General features: G+C 39.0%; 1 long non-coding RNA gene across 1 annotated transcript; it reads right to left on the bottom strand.

The window, feature by feature from the left end:
- Window positions 1–5,204: 5,204 nt before the first annotated feature.
- On the bottom strand, window positions 5,205–16,637 carry LOC120236371. The gene is made up of 3 exons (XR_005529649.1): window positions 16,564–16,637; window positions 14,398–14,465; window positions 5,205–5,248 (listed from the first exon to the last, which is right to left on the bottom strand). It is a non-coding gene; the product is annotated as an uncharacterized LOC120236371 (long non-coding RNA).
- Window positions 16,638–17,246: the final 609 nt, after the last annotated feature.

The raw sequence follows: 17,246 nt of genomic DNA on the forward strand, positions 1-17,246 counted from the left end.
GTAAAGGAAGAAAGTGATTTAGACATAGAAATCACAGGAGTTGGGTGCAAGGTTGAAAAAGATGGCCCCAGAGCTACCTTTAACTCCATGTGCCCTCAAACTCACAAACACTGCTCGTGATTTTAAGTGATTTTAACGTTCTTCCTCAAGCAAGGAGGTTGCCAGGGGATTAATGAACATTCCCCACCTTGTCTACACAGAGGGAAAGTGGGTGGAAGGAGTTGCAGAGTGTAACGTCCCCGTTCACAGGTGGAGAGGTGAATGCCAGCCACGCTGCATTGGCTTCAGCTCACTGCGTTTCCACACACTCCATTCTGTTCACTGTTTTCGTCTCTAACCTTTCCGTTCTGACATGAAACACGGTTTTTCTTTTGTTCCCATTTCATTCTTTATTTTTCACAAATTGAATTTGCCCAAGTGCTTAAATTAATGTGTAGCTTTAAGAAGTAATTATTTCTTCTCCCTTCCGCTGTCAGCGGCATTGACAGAAAACCCAGCTCTGTTCTGGCAAATGAGTGGGCTTGTTAACACTTGCTTTGTTAGGTGGGGAGAGGACACAGGGCTGATTCCTTGAGGGTCACTAATAAACAAAGGCTATTTTAGTTCCCTTGCTGTTAAATGGACTATTCCTTCTTCCAATCAACTCTTGTTTTTATTTCCTCAGCTTTTGGTGAATTTCATGATAATATTCTTTATGAAATTATTTAACTGCTATTAAAGAATTATGTGCCCAAATTCTCTTCAAAAATTAGAGCGCAAGTGTGATTAGAAGGGAATTGTGGTCCTATTGACTTTTTAAAACTAATTACATATGAACATACAAACATTGCATATTAATTGTCTACTCTTTGCAGGACACTGCTCTAGGTAATGGACATGCATGAATGAACAAAACGGAATTACTTCTATCATAATTAAATTTAAGATAATTTCACCAAAGTGTTGGTCAAAAGCATATGGAAGCAATATTGCCAAAAATATAAATATAGAAATAAAAATTTGGGGCACCTGGGTGGCTCAGTCAGTTGGGTGTCCAACTTTGGCTCAGGTCATGATCTCACAACTCGTGGGTTGGAGCCCCACGTCAGACTCTGTGCTGACAGCTCAGAGCCTGGAGCCTCCTTCCAATTCTGTGCCTCCTTCTTTCTCCCTCTCTCTCTCTCTCTCTCTTTGGTCTTCTCCCACTCGTGATCTCTCTCTCAAAAATAAATAAAAATAAAATATTTTTAAAAAATCAAAAAGCCCAAACTTTTCTAACTAGGTTGACTTCAAAAGGTTGGTTTGGGCCTCCATGATGGGAGAAAGGCAGAATACTTGTCCAAGTGATGACTGGGGGAGACTCAGTTCCCTGAGCCACAGTGGGAAGGATGAAGCTTTTTCAATCACAAAATATTACATTATGTTGGCTCACCCAAAGGAGGTTTCAGCTCTTCCAATATTAACTCGACTACTCAGTTAGTGCAGGTGCCATATATGCTCTAGTATTTGGTGAGCTGTCCGTCTGAAGGTTCACCGTTCTCTGAGTTTCCATGGGTATTTCAGTGGGAAACCAAACAAGGCCCCATCAGGAACTGCTAGGTAGATGCCACATGAAACCAGCAATGGCTCATTTTGAGTTAGATTTTCAAAAGCCCATTTATTCTACAAACAATGAAATCCCATTAATTTTTCACACTCCATAGCCTAAAGCTACATGATGAAAAATCTCGCCTTATCTCCGACCTAAGGCAGTATAGATTTTTAAAAAGAACACATTGAATTGTATACTTATTTAAGTTGAGTTAGTTAGGTTTTAGTAATCTCTACATCCAATGTGGGGCTCGAACTCACAACCCCTAGATTGAGAGTTGTATGCTCTTCTGACTGAGCCAGTCAGGTTCCCCTTAGATTTTTTTTTTTAAACAGCGAGAACATCTTATTGTTACATGTGTGTGTTGAAAGGATTAGGGAGAATTATGTTTCCTCCAGATGTTACGGCATCTCTTCATCAGTAGCTGGTTGAAAAATGACTGGGAAGAGGCTCTCTCCCTCATTGTTAAAAGTGGTAGTATTGCTGGACAAAAAGAACAAAGGACAAGGGTAAAGGTAGAGCAGAAAGTCCTTACATGACAGCTGGCAGATAACTGCCTTGTTCCAAACACAGAATTGATGCTTGTTGAGTAAATAAATGGTGATTTGTTCTTGAGCATGAGCAAAATGCCTCCAGGAGACTCCAATAAATACTGGGGGTTGGAAGTCCTTTACAAGAAGCAGGTCTTCTGTAAACCAGTGATGTTTCCTCTGCGAGTGAAGCTGGACTCCTGTTTGGCCAAAAACTTTGTGAGGCTGGGAAAGCTTAGGATGCTTCTATAAATTAAGATGATCTAGATCCCCATGTTTCAACCCTTGTTTAGCTATAGAATCTTGTTAAGCATAAACTCTACATTTATAACAGATAGAAGTGGAGCTTCTCTGGATGGAGAAACCTGGAACGTACCCTCTTTAAATCCCTACCTACACACAAGGACCCATAGATTGCAGTTTCAAAACACTGGCCGACAGATCGATTCTGGCCTGATTATCTAAATCCTATGAACAGGTTGAAGTGTTTTCCCTTACCATACCTGATCCTAAAGTTAAAACTTTGATTCAAGGATTTCCCAATCAAATTTTAGAAGGTTCCTCAATCTGTTCTTGGCTTCATGTAGAAAAAAAAAAACACTACCAAGTTCAAGCTCCAGAGATTGAACACTAAGACAAATGCTATAATATAGTCTGTCATTTAACATCAACTTTGCTTTGAGTCTTCCAGTTTTCAAGGTGAATGTATGAGGGATCAAAGTTCTACTTAAGGGGGGGAAATGTCACCTCTGTAAGACCCCATCATTAAAATGTCACATCATGGTACATAAGACTTAGGGAATGCATTAGAGGTTGGAATGGGTTTCATTTGATCACTTTCTTTTAATGTTGTTTCTATCATTCAATTAATTGGTAATTTCACGGATAGAGTTTCATTTGATAAAATGTTTGGGTTTTCTAACAGAGTCCAAGATCATGGTGAATACTTCGTTTTTCCTTTTTCTTCTCTCTTTCTTCATTCCTTTTTCTTTTGCAATAGTTTTATTGAAATAATAATTCACATGCCATATGATTCACCTATTTGAAGTATGCAATTCAATGGTTTTTAGTATACTCATAGAGTTGTGCAACTATTATGACAGTCATTTTTTAGAACATTTTACATCACTTTGAAAGGAAGCCCCTGAGGCGCCAGGGTGGCTCAGTAAGTTAAGTGTCCAATCCCTGGTTTCAGCTCAGGTCATGATCTCATTGTTTGTGAGTTTGAGCAAGCCCTGCATTGGGCTCTACGCTAACAGTGTGGAGCCTTCTTTTGATTCCTTCTCTTCCTCTCCTCTCCTCTCCTTTCCTCTCTTCTCTCTCTCAAAAATAAATGAATAAAAATTTAAAAGGAAGCCCCATATCTTTTCAGCTATCATCCACTCCTGCTCTCTACCACCCTAGGTAGTGACTAATCTACTCTTCATCTCTAGAGATTTGTCTATTCTGGACATTTCATATAAATGGAGTCACATGGTTTATGGTCTTTTGTGACTAGCTTCTTAGCACAACATTTTCAAGGCTCATTGATGATATAGCATGTAATCAGTACTTCATTCCTTCTTATGACTGAATAATACTCCATTGTATGAATAACCATATTTTGTTTATCCATTCATCAATGGATGTTTGGATTGTTTCTACATTTTTTGACTATTGTAAAAAATGCTGCTATGAATATTGTGTACAAGTTTTTCCATAGACTTATGTTTTCATTTCTCTTGAGTATTTACGTAGGAATGAAAACTGCTGGGTCAAATGTTAATTCTATGTTTAACCATTTGAGAAACTGCTACCAGCAGTGTATGAGGGTTGCAATTTCTCCATCTCCTCACCAATATTTGTTATCTGACTTTTTTATTATTACCATTCTAGTGAGTGTGATGTTATATCTCATGGTTTTGATTTGCATTTCCCTGATGACTAATGATGTTAGGCATCTTTTCATGTACTTCTTGGCCATTTGTACATCTCCTCTGGAGAAATGTCTATTCAGATACTTTGCCCATTTTTAATCGGGCTGTTCACTTTTTATTATTGAGCTCTAAGGGTCTTTTACATATTTTTTTTGGAAGAGAGAGAGAGAGAGAGAGAGAGCGAGCATGCAAGCAGTTGAGGGGCAGAGAGAGGAAGAGAGATATCCCCAGCAGGCTTGGCTCTGTCAGCATGGAGCCCAACGAATGCCTTGACTCCAAGATCATGAGATCATGACTTAAGCTGAAATGAAGAGTTGGATGCTTAATCACCTGAGCCACACAGGTGCCCCAAGTGTCCTTTCTATAACCTAGATGCAAGGTTCTTATCAGATATATGATTTGCAAATATTGTCTCCCCTTCTGTGGGTTATCTTTCACCTTTTTGATAGTGTCCTTTGGAAGCACATAAGTTTTTCATTTTGATGAAGTCCAACTTATCCACTTTTTTCTTATCTTGTTTATATTTTTGATGTTTTATGTAAGAATCCATTTCCCAATCCAAGGTAACCAAGATTTATCCCTATGTTTTCTTGTGTGAATTTTATAGATTTGGCTCTTATATTTAAGCCTCTGATTCATTTGGAGTTAACTTTCATATATGATTAGTTTTGTTATCTCTTTCTTCTTTCACTCACTTTTAGATATCCAGAGGCGGACGAATCAATATCAAGACAACCTGACTGAATAACATGTAGAAATATTAATAAACTAGTTATTAGTATGTTGAAGAAGGGGAATATTGAGGGAATGGGGTTAATTGGGTTTATGTTTGTACGACATATTGTGTGATCTACATATCTAAAGTTTCCTGGGTAAAATTGTGGTCAAACAATATTCAGAATTTTATTTCCACTTCCTTGCAAATGAACACTTCTTCCATTTTACTTATTAATATTCATACCTTGTTTCCATTCTTGCTATACAAGCTGTTTTGAACAGAGCTGCTTACATAACCCAGCTTTTGTTCTTCATTAAAAAAAATCTGCTTTCTCCACAGGCATGCATACACACACACACACACACACACAGTGCTACCTGTTCCAATATGCTCATGTGTTTGCTGGCACAGATGTCTTTACAATTCACCTCTTCTCGTCACTCACCTTTTAAGTTTTAGATACATCTGAAATTTCTTAGTTATTTCCACAGGCACATTTCAGCATGGGGCCAATCTGGACGATAAGAAAAAAACCCACAATGGTAAGGAAGGGCAAGATAACACACTAGAGTATTTAGTCATTCCTTTGTGTTTTAGTATAGAAATGTCAGATTTAGCCATGGAGTAAGTATAATGCATACTTATCACATCGGGATGCTAAACACAGACACTGCATTCACTCTGTGCTTAGAGTGAGATGCGGTTCATGGAAAATGCAGGTTTTGCATTTTTCCAACAAAATAAGTGAGTGGGGGTGGGAGGAGACTGGCATTCTGATGATTATTTCAGAATACTAATGTCTACAGAAGCCCTAGCAGTGTTGGCTGGTCTCCATCGCATTATGTGGACAGAAAACTGAGGGTTTCCCCTTTCCCTTTAGATGTCTTTTATGGCAGCAGCCTAACAGGTACTTTCAATCAACCAACAAGAAATTCTTTTGCCCCTCTAAGAAGAAAACATTATCTGGATGCTCAAGGAGAGCCAGTCCAGGAAAACTAAAACAATATTCATGAAGAGACTGGAGGACAATTAAGTATCAGATCATGTGATCCTGGATATAAGGTCCAAAGAAGTACAATGAGGAGGGAGGTCAGTGAGCCTTGGTGGTGGGAGTGGTGGAGGAGTCATAAAGCTTTCATGGAGTATGTAGGTTGGGATTGGGTTGTGGAGAATGAAAACAATTTTTAACATTAAAGGGGGAGGGGAGAAGGGCTACACCATATGTGAGGGATAAGGACAGAAACTAAGCCTGATGATGGACCAGGCACCAGCCTAGGCCTGGTTACAATCTCTTTTAGACTGTTGAACAATTCTGAAAGGGGGTGTGAGAAGTATCCCTTCGAGGAGTTTAATTACTTGGTCCTGGCCACACAGCTTCTAAACAGTAACATAATGTTTGGATCAAAAGGTCTAGAATTGCTTCCCCAGCGACACACTTTATAGCTGCTGTCCTGTAGGGACGGAGACTAGAGCGATGATCAGTGTTCCCTGCATCGGGTCTGGTTCCTCCCTATCGCTCTGTCTCTCTGACCTACCAAGCAACACAGAGACTGAAAACCTCTGTTTCAGATCAGTGGGTTCCCAACTTGCAGATTCTTAGAATCATCTCAGGAGTTCAAACAAACAAACAAACAAACAAACAAACAGGATCTATCTCTAGACCACACTCTGGACCTAATGAAACTGAATATCCAGAGATCATTTCCAATTGTCCTCCAGCACTTCATATATTACCATGGAAAAGTAGGCCAAGGGATAAATGTCTGTCAAATGGATAATTAATACATTAGCTCAAATCATTGTTTAATCTAGTGATTTGATGACTAGATTTTTTGAGTTTCTTGTTTGCCTTGGTTTGTTTCTTCCGTATTATACCTTGGTCATTCTTTTGGGGAAATATCTGTTTCTGGGTGATAAACATGAGGACTGATGGTCTTTTCCCAGTCTGGAGTCCATCCATTTGGAGTGAACCCAAAGTGCATTTGACCAGCACTTACACAAAGGCAGATGTGGGGCACCTGGGTGGCTCAATCATTTAGGCATCTGACTCTTGCTTTTGGCTCAGGTCATGATCTCATGGTTCATGAGATCGAGCCCTGTGTTGGGTTCTGCAATGACAGTGCAGGACCTGCTTGGGATCCTCTCTCTCTCTCTCTCTTTCTGCCCCCATCTCTCTCCCTCTCTCAAAATAAATACATAAACTTAATTTTTTAAAAAAGAAAGAAAGGCAGATGCATGTCTCTTGGCACTGTGGAAAGATCCACACACCAACTTGCTTTGCAATCCTGGCTCTTCGATCATCCTAATCTAACCCAATTGTGTTAAAACCAGCCTTGACATTTTCTATTTTCCCAGACTAAACATCAGCGTTTTGTATCCTCTTTACAGTTGTCCCATGTACTAGAAAGGTGGTTTTCTAGTTTTCTTGCTGATTTTCCTAAACAGGCAAATCAACAGAGAGTTGGAATAGGGTAGAAGATGGGAGTTTAGCAAGTAAGCATACTCAGTCTTTATTAATTCCATTTGAAATGTGATTTAATGTCAAGTTTTAGATGTGTTTAGGGTTGTATTGTGTCCAGCAGGTTGATTTAAACATTGCTTGATTTGGTTGCAAATTGAAGTGCTTGATAAAGTGGTGCTGTGATTTTTCCATCACTTTTCTTTCTGCATCCATCCACTTTACCATACTACCAAGGCTTCCCACTGCTTCATCCAGATCTCATGTAGACATATGATTGGAGATATGTGGCAACGTGATTAGAATTACTGGAGCTCTCCAAGTTTAAGAGTGCTTCAGTCATAGACATAATTAATTAGTGTAATAAAAACAGGAAAAGTCTAAATGAGATTTACCTCCCTTTAGTATCCAGTGGATCTCAGATGATATTTCAGTTTTGGTTCATTTTCCTTTCTGCATTTATTATTCCATTATTACAAAATGTCACTTTGCCTATAAAATATTTTACCTTGCTGTCAAGTTTTATTTGGTTCAGGTTTTAAGTCAGAAGCATTTGCTGCTGAACACTCCTGTCTGTGCCAAAGGAATTTTCCAAGCTACAATGTTTGTTAGTTTTGTAAATACACACATTGTTTCTAAGGTAGTTTGGGAACAACATTCGCTTAAAAAAAAACTACATACTGAAGCAAAAGACACACATTCACAATGTGACTCAGGTCTGATGGGAACATTCCTTATCGTATAAGCTGAGCTTTAAAAAATTACTTTTAGAATTGATTTAGGTGGAAGAAAAAAGGCAAATAATCTATGCCATTCATGGGACAGTAGTCACTAGGGAGAAGAGCAAACTGTTTGAAGCAAAAAGAAAAGAGTTCCTTAAAAGCTTTGACATGCATGAGATGATTCAGTTTTGCCACATTAGCCTGGTCTGCTCCATTTTCCCACCCACCATTTCAATTTTAGTGACCTTTTCCTTATCATCGGGCTTTCAAACCCATCATCCAAATTTCCAGCTTCTTCTCCTGCCTGTAAAACACCAGCCAACCTGGTGGAAGCTTCAACTCTTGCCCTTTCCTCTTACTGCTTCTTCCTAAATAGAAACTCTTCATTAAATTAGTTCTCTCCATCTAGTTTGACAGGCAACAGCCTGTTACCAGGGGCATATCCCTTCCTTTTATACAGTCTTCGAAAGGGACTGTATTGCCATGAGAAACAGTTTTTATTTTAAAAAAAAATCCAATAGGAACTCTGGTTAATTGATGCATTCAGTATGTTTTAGTTTATGCCCATAAGATTTGTATGACCAAATTTAATGTTCTATCTACAATCTACCAGATTGCTTTTACCATAAAATAAGCCTTCTTTATTGCTGATGTTTGCAGTGTGCATTCCTTATGCAGTGCATAAGAAGAGACATGAATTATTTTTTTAAGAAAGCCAGTGATTCTCATATAAATTGAGTTTTCAAGTGTTTTGTCAATAGACAAGATAGCTTGCCATCACCTATAAGGACATTGGCACTTTTGATAAGAGCATAAATGAGTTAATAGATTTAACTTATTTTCAGGGAAGAGGATTTACCTTAATGAGGTTTTGCTTTTGCTAAATTCATTATGGATGGGATTCCTACCACAGCTCTGGATGTGCTGCTTAGCCCACCCTTTAGAATGTGTCATAATGGCCACTGTCAGCTTTCAGTAAAGACAAAAGATGAGCACCAATGACGTATGGTGAGTGCCACACTGATCTGTATGTACTTGTGGACTATCTCTGTTTCAGACTCCATTGCTGTCAACCGAGTTGCATTAGAGATTGTTCATTATGACTAAATAACTGTATTTTAAGTTGCATACAACCCTACTGTATGAATAAAGGCTAATAAAGAACCAATGGAGAAGGAAACTCCCAAATTAAGTCACTAAAAATATTCTACATTTTTTGTTAACGTAAACTAAAATCGAGGCCTTCCGATGAAGCATCAGTCAACTTTTCACTGAAAAGTGAGCATGCGGGCTTGGAAATCATCTCACTTGGTCATAACCAATGCCCAACAGTGAGAACAGATAATATCAGCAGGACAATGGGAAGAAGTGTGGTTCCAGCTGAAGGGAGGGAAAGAGGCTGAGAAGACTTTAATATCACACAAAAAATAAATCATGGGCAAAATAATGGGCTCACGTGTAATTGCTCTGTGACCCTGTTCTTGCATTTAGATCATCCCTCAATACATTAGACCTCTGGACCAAAAGGGAAGGGGAAGGTTAGGGGACAACAATATTTTCAGGTGGTCCCTGCCAGGAGGAAATGCAGTAACTTTACAGTTGAGTTCAAAAGCCAGGAGGCAGCAGACATCCCTGATTCAGCCACATAGATAGCCCTTTCATGGCGATTTGCAAAGGTGGGTTTTTGTACTGGGTCCAATTGTCTTGATAAATAGTGCAGCTGATAAAAGCCTCCTGGCAAGGATCTTGCAGTAATTGAATAGATTCCCAGGCTGGCTGCCATTTGGGAATATAGTCCCAGACACCTGTGTTGCAGGGCCACTGGGCAGCTCACCCTGGTCAGGAGTACCTCCTGGCTCTCAGAGCCAGAGGCTGCATTCTCACTTTAAAGGAGTCTCATTTCCCCCATTTTCCAAGAACATGGGTCTTCAGCTGTAGTGTGCCTGGGAATCCACTGAGCTTGGTTCACTCCAATTCTCCCGTGCACAGAACGGACTGTGATTTAATGTGGATTTTCATTTCTGCCTCAACAGAATGGATTTCCTGCATGAATCACCTTATTGTGGTTTTATCCTGGGCCACTTAGCCAAGTTATAAATGATCTTTAGAGGCATGAGATAAATCTTCTGCCCCTTTGATTCGCCGATTCTATGAACCGAAAAAGCTTAGGCTTATTTAGCAATCTATTTCCAGAGACGCCAACAAGATTTTTGGTAAGTTGACGGCAGAAGACGGATGGGCGGTTTCGGGGCAGAGTCTATGAAATGGCTCGTGCGAGAATTCCTTGTATTCCCTGCCCTGTCATTCATCTTCCCAAATTCCCTTAGCAGATCTTCTTCCATCTCCAAATTCATGCTGTGAGTAGGACTTTATCTTTTCAAAGTTGCGACCCTATTCCTAAAACCACCTTGAAACAGGTTCCTCTGAGTACCAACTGGAGCATACCTCCCTTGTTGGTATGGCATTTCTGGGCAAGATGGGCCAAAGTAGGCTCCACAAACTTCTAGGATCAGCCTCATTAACTAGATGCAGCTATCAGGGTTCTATTTTTCCTTCCTCTCTCTCTACACGAAGAAACAAACAAAAAGCAGAGGGATTGCATTTCAGGCACGTGCCTTCAGAACAGATCTTCGATTTTTTTCGTTCACCCTCCGCCAGTCCTTCAAATCAATGTCTTATTTTGGGAATGTTCCTAGTTGTTCCAGGTGGTTCACAAAGAGTAGATTTCCTGGGTGAGCATATGAGCAGTCCCCCTGATGACAGGGGCCCTGTAGGCTCTTGGAGCTCTGCTCAGGACTGGCCTTGCTCGTCTGCATGAGATTACTCTGATTTTCTCTCCACTGCACGTTCCCTTCCCAGAACCCGGCATTCCTGTAATCTGTCCTTGTCAGGATTTGGCACTGAAATATATAGGTAAATATCCAGAGGCAGCAGCCAGCTAAGGAGCATGACTAATTCCTCCTTGCTCACTGGAGACCTCTGCCTGGGACTCAACATGTCACCTGGTAAGTTTGTCTTTTTGTGAGAGGATAAGTGCCACCAGAGGCAGTTGGGAGTCTTCCTCAACAGGTTGACTTTAATTTCTAATGACGGTTTTCAGAGACATCCTGGCCCTCAGCTAGATACCAGGAGGAGGACATGAGGTAGACCCTCTGATGTGGGTTTATGGATATGCTCTCTTGGTCTTTCTACGATAACAATGTGTGCCCATTTCATACATCAGTGCCTCTTCAAAGTGATGACCAATACCCCAAGAGAAACCTTAATTGGATGAAAGTTATCAGCTGCAAAGCCCAGAAGTTCATTTCCCTGGCAAGATGGAAATTTGACAGTAGTTTAAAACTTTTTTTTTTAAGTATAGGCATATGAGCAGTTGCAAAAAATAGTACAGAGTGGTCCCATGTTCTCATTACTCGGCTTCCCCCCAATGATACCATCTTTTCTAATATTACATTATCACAATTAGGACATTGGCAATATTTTCATGGCAAGGGAGAATAAGCATCAAAAAGCTTCAAATGTACACTTAGTATGTAGATTTTGGGTCCAAATTTATTTATTTACTTAAAGAATGGCTATAGGAGTGCCTAGATGGCTTAATTGGTGGAGTGTGAGACTCTTCATCTCAGGGTTGTGAGTCTGAGCCCCACATTCTGTGTAAAGGTTACTTAAAAATTACAATCTTTAAAAAATGGCTACAAATTAGTCACATGAGGACACACCATTTGCTCTAAAAAACTTCCCTTTAAAAGACATGCCAGGCTATTTTGACCTCTACTCCCATACAGAAAAGATTCTTTGCAAAAAGTGGTGCACTATTCAGAAGGAGACTTTCAAAAATAAGGACCTTCAAACACTCTAAGTTACCTTTACAAATAACTCATGAGGTCATTCCTGGCATCTTTTTATGGGGCCCAATTCTCCAGATATCTTGGCCACTATGTTGGCTGAATAAAGCTCAGGAATAATGGAAGAGCCAGTCTTCTTGGTAAACATGTACCGAGGATGGGTTGGCAGAATGTGGTTGACATTTATTTATTACATAGGAGCCAAGAGCTCAGCTCCTGAACTCAGACAAGACAGGTTCAAGTCCTAGCCTTGCCCCTCATCAGAAAGTTGACTTTGGACAAGTTATTTGACTGCTCTGAGCCTTAGTATTCTTGAGTGTAAAATGAGGATGACATAGTATCTGAGAAATTAGTGCCAATTGATTAGAAAATCTCAGGTATATAGTAGGTGCACAATAAATTTAGCTGTTGTTATGAATAATCATTTCCAACTAGGGTATTCTGGGAAATAATTTTTATTTCATTCAGTTTTTTAAAGTTGGTGCAGATAATTTGTGAAATCTTTCTCAGTCTTATGGTATGAAAAATAGCTGGAGGAGATTTACTGTTTCTCATATTTGGAAAACCATTTAGATTTCCATTGCAGTTATTATTTTCAAATAGTAATTGCTCAATATCCCATCATGCATTATAAATCATTGTATAACTTCCAGATTAACTGTTTGTTGAAAAGGTATGTGCATAATAGAATAGTCTAAAATTGGATCAAAACACAGTCATAGGATTTTCAAGTCTAAAGTTAATATAACCTAGGTCTTTATAACTAACTTAAAGTTGATGCATCTAGATCCATAGTTACCTGGACATTAATTTCTTCAAGAAGGTAACAGATATGGCTCAGTTGTTTAAGTGTCCGACTTCGGCTCAGGTCATGAACTTGTGGTTGGTGAGTTTGAGTTCCGCATCAGGCTCAGAGCCTGGAGCCTGCTTCAGATTCTGTGTCTCCTTCTCTCTCTGCCCCATCCTCGCTCATATTCCCTCTCTTTCTCTCTCTCTCTCTTTCAAAATAAACATTAAAATAAAAAGACGGTAACAGATACCATTGGAAATGTTTGTAACAATTAGTCAAACATTAAGGAACATTAATTGTTTTTGAAAAAATGTGTATTTGTTGTGAAGAGTAGATCTGTTACCATGGTTGCCTGTGTCTTGTTTATAATCGTAGGTTTTCTGTTCCTAGGAGTTAGAGTAGTTTAGGAACCAATAGCGAATCTACCCTTTCAACATCAGCCCTACTTCAGTTGATAATTAATTAATAAGTCACTGAAAATTGCATGTAAATAATTTCTAGCTTTATATTTTAGAGTGGATGGAGAAGCCTTGCACTGCATCTCCAAAATATGTTTACACTTCTTTTTAAACAGAATATTAGACTCCCATTAATGTTGGCATAAATTAGTAGCATGAAAAAAAATCTCAAATTTTTTTCTGAAGAATTATCAACAAACAGTGTTGGGAAAATGAAAGGAGCCTTAATTGTTATGAGGTTTCGTTGCCAGATAATGTGATGCTTTGTAAACAAAGACTGCTTTATAGATATCCAGCACAAAAGGCAGATTTCTCGGATTAGAAATATGTCCTTTTAGGGTTTGTATTTCAAAACCTGACACCTCATAAGTAACTGTAGTCTTTTGGCTTCTTATATGGAGAACCAGCCCAAGGGAACTCAGTGCCAGAAAAGGGCACTAATGCCCAGGACCAAAACCCAATCTTCTGTATCAAATGATCATTAGCAATGTGTATCTGTGCTTTCTTGGTTTTCCTCTTTTGGGGAGATGGAGCAGACAAAGTTGCTGCCTTGAAATTTCTGTGACTTGTGTTTTCAGCATACTGGAAACATTAGAAAAGATCTGTGTCCACTTGGATTCTAACACTGCAGACAAATAGAAGAAACCTGAGGCTATCAGCAAGACTTTCTGGGTAAACACCTAGAAAGATTGGTTCATCAACACCATCAACACAAGGAAAGGATAGAATTTTTAAAGAAAATGTAAGTTAATATCTCATATCTGGATATGCAACTACTTTCTAAGCATAAAATAAGCGATGGACAGAATCACAAAGAGAATATATTTTACTGCTTAAAAATAAAAAATGTCACAAATTCAAATATCATAAATACAATTATATGACAAACAGGAGCAATATTTAGCCGCCAATAGGCACAGAAAAACCAAATTATTTTTAATATTTAACAAGTTTATATTTTATTTTTTTAATGTTTTTTAATTTATTTCTGAGAGAGAGAGAGAGACAGTGTGAGCAGGGGAGGGTCAGAGAGAGAGGGAGATACAGAATTGGAAACAGGCTCCAGGCTCTGAGCTAGCCATCAGCAGAGAGCCTGATGCAGGCTCGAACCCACAAACCATGTGATCATGACTTGAGCTGAAGTTGGATGCTTAACCAACTGAGCCATCTAGGTGTCCCAACAAGTTCATATTTTAAAAAGAGAAGAGTCACTAAGTAGCAAATGATAGAGACAATTTACACTAGAAGAGAGATAACTAGCTAATCCTATAAAATGAAAGCACCTAATGTTGCTAGTATTAAAATAATGAAACTTAGAAACAACAAGATATAGTCTTTTCCTTCATGAAATTAGCAAAGAATTAAAATACTAGGTATACAGCATTACCTTTCAGTGTTGTTCCTTCAGTATGGTGAAGGCCAGGGCTCTAGAGGTGAATCATCTGGATCACAAATCTAGTTGTACAACATTGGAAAATTTGTGTAAGTTCTTTGTCAGTCTATCATCTGTAAATAGGTATGAAATAACACCTACTTCATACTGGTATGGTTATGGTTAAATGATATGACACACATAGAGCATTTAGCACTGTGTCTGGTACATCAGACATCAACAACAACAACAAAAAAATGGTAGCTGCTATCAGCTACTATTACAGTCTCATTCACTGCTGGTAGAAGTTTAATCTACAAATTGCAATAAAAGCAGAAGGCAGTATGGCAATACTTAATCAAAAGCCTTAAAAATAGTCAAGTCTATTTTTAGGAGACCATTCCCAGAAAGTAATCTGTTGTGCACAAACATTATGTGTACATGATATGCACAAACACCATCTTTAGATGGTCATAAAGATAAAATATTCCAAATGATCTAAATGTTTGATAATAGAGAAGAAATGAATTTGACTTGATTACATGGCATCATTCTATGGTGGAATGCAACATGACTATGAAAATTATGTTTTTTAAGGAGGTTTTAATGACTGGCACATGCTTATGAAATAACGTGAAAGAAGCAGAATATGAAATTATATTTACAACACACCTCAATTATGTGAACATAGATATACATTAAAGCCATAAGTACAGAAAAATATGAAATAAACAACAAGTATTTTAGTGGCTGTTGTTTCTGGGCAGTGAGATTATAGGTATTTTTAAAAATATACTCTTCTGTGTTTACTTTTTCTATAGCGCAGCTGCGTCACTTTTTCTGCAATTAAGATGAAACCTGAATTCAGAAAAGAAGATTTGAGATGGCATAGTGGGACATATCATTTGTTCATCATAAAATTTAAAATGTTTTCAAAGCTCTCGGAGGAGAAACAAGAGGAAATAAATCTGTAAGAGACACAAACATAAACACATTTCTGTTTTGATCTGACTGATGCTTGTATGGGCTAAACTTGATCTCCACCCACAGGCGAGTTTTCATTTGTAACTAGTCAATCAGTTGATCCACTGATTTTTCGTTGCGGGCCTTCTCTATGCCAGGCACTGGGTCCTGCAAGGAAGACCATGTTGAGCAAAGGAGGACCTGTCTTTACCGTCACTGAACTCATGGTCAAGGGACGACACAGCAATTCCAGATCAAAGTCTCAACAAAGAAACTCGAGCCCTCATGTATTTAGAGATTTGTAAATTTGTTGGAGCTGTTCTTTAGTTTAAAAAATATATATAAAGGCCTGTTGTTTTGTGTGTCCATTATAAGGAATGTTTTCTAAAACCAAAAAGAAAAACAAGATGCCCCAAGTGTCTGAGATGCCGGCGTTGTAGACGTGGCTGGAGGAAAAGTTCGGGTGGGTCTCAAGGACGGAGTTGATGTGTGAGGACACAGGGTTGCCAGCTGTGCTCCAGGTCACAGAGAATGCCATTGTTTGTTCTTGGAAACTGTTGCTTTTGTTCACTGACTCCCCCACCCCGCCCCAGAGAGAGCACATAAACAGTCACAGTCCTGGCCTACTGTTTCTTTGTAAAGTGCCCTATTCCTCCTTGTTAGCATTTCTACCGTTTAGTGACCTTGATAAAGATAATTAAGCAAGCAATGAAAATAACTCAGAAGAAAGCAGGTTCATATGAAGTTTTAATGAGCTCCTTCTTCACTCTGCCCCGTATTAAATACACACTCACAAATTTGTATTTGTACATGTGCACATACACCTATATGCACTTATACTAAGGCAGACAGACTTTTTAGAAATGAAAACGTTGGCGCATATGGAGACATTTTTGTTAAGGGAGAAAATACACTATGCTATTAGTACACGAAAAAAATAAAACAAGAAGATTTATATAACTTGAGGGGGCCACAAAGGTTTTCTACAAATGTTATGATTATAATCCCCAGTAAAAGTAGATTGGAAAGATTTGTTTGAAATAATGGTTCAACTACCCACCACTCAGCCACCTGCAGCTTCTCCTTTGGGGAAAACAATCAAGAATGAGAAGATAATTCAAAAGTATAGCCAGAGTAGACACTTGACTAATGGCAGCCTCCCCCTCTCCCACTGGGCCCCCATTCTTCCTCATTTTATATACGTTTCTGACACACTACCTGTGGCTGTCAGCCTTCTAAGACCTCTGCAGATTAGACACAGGAGTCCTCCCAACTGCCTTGGTGTATTGATGGTAACCTGAAATAACAATTAAAAGCAAGGGGAAAAAAAATAAGAAAACCATAAAATGTGAGTGCAAAGATTCAAGAAATAAAGTTGCCTGGTTTCATGTACTATAGAGGAATAGTCCTCAGTGAGTCCTGAAGAACTGGCTGCTTATGTATGCTGTACCTACGTAATATATGCCGTACAGGACACATTTCACATGTATTGTGCTAAATGTTTCTTTTTTCATTTTTAAAAAAAATAAACTGTCTGCCCAACATGGGGCTCAAACTCCAAGATCAAGAGTTGCATGTTATACCAACCGAGCCAGCCAGGCGCCCCAAGGACTGTGCTCAGACTTAAAGAAATGTTTAAATGGTATTCTGTATACTCAGTTGAAGTTAGACTAGTGGGAAATTTATCTTATCATATTGTCCTTTTAAAAATATCTTAAAACAGGGGCGCCTGGGTGGCTTAGTCGGTTAAGCGTCCGACTTTCGCTTAGGTCATGATCTCGCGGTTCGTGGGTTCGAGCCCCGCGTCGGGCTCTGTGCTGACTGCCGGCTCAGAGCCTGGAGCCTGTTTCAGTCTGTGACTCCCTCTCTCTCTGACCCTCCCCTGCTCACGCTCTCTCTCT

The sequence above is a fragment of the Hyaena hyaena genome, unplaced genomic scaffold, assembly GCF_003009895.1.
Source record: "Hyaena hyaena isolate Hyena2069 unplaced genomic scaffold, ASM300989v1 scaffold_153, whole genome shotgun sequence".
Taxonomy (NCBI): domain Eukaryota; kingdom Metazoa; phylum Chordata; class Mammalia; order Carnivora; family Hyaenidae; genus Hyaena; species Hyaena hyaena.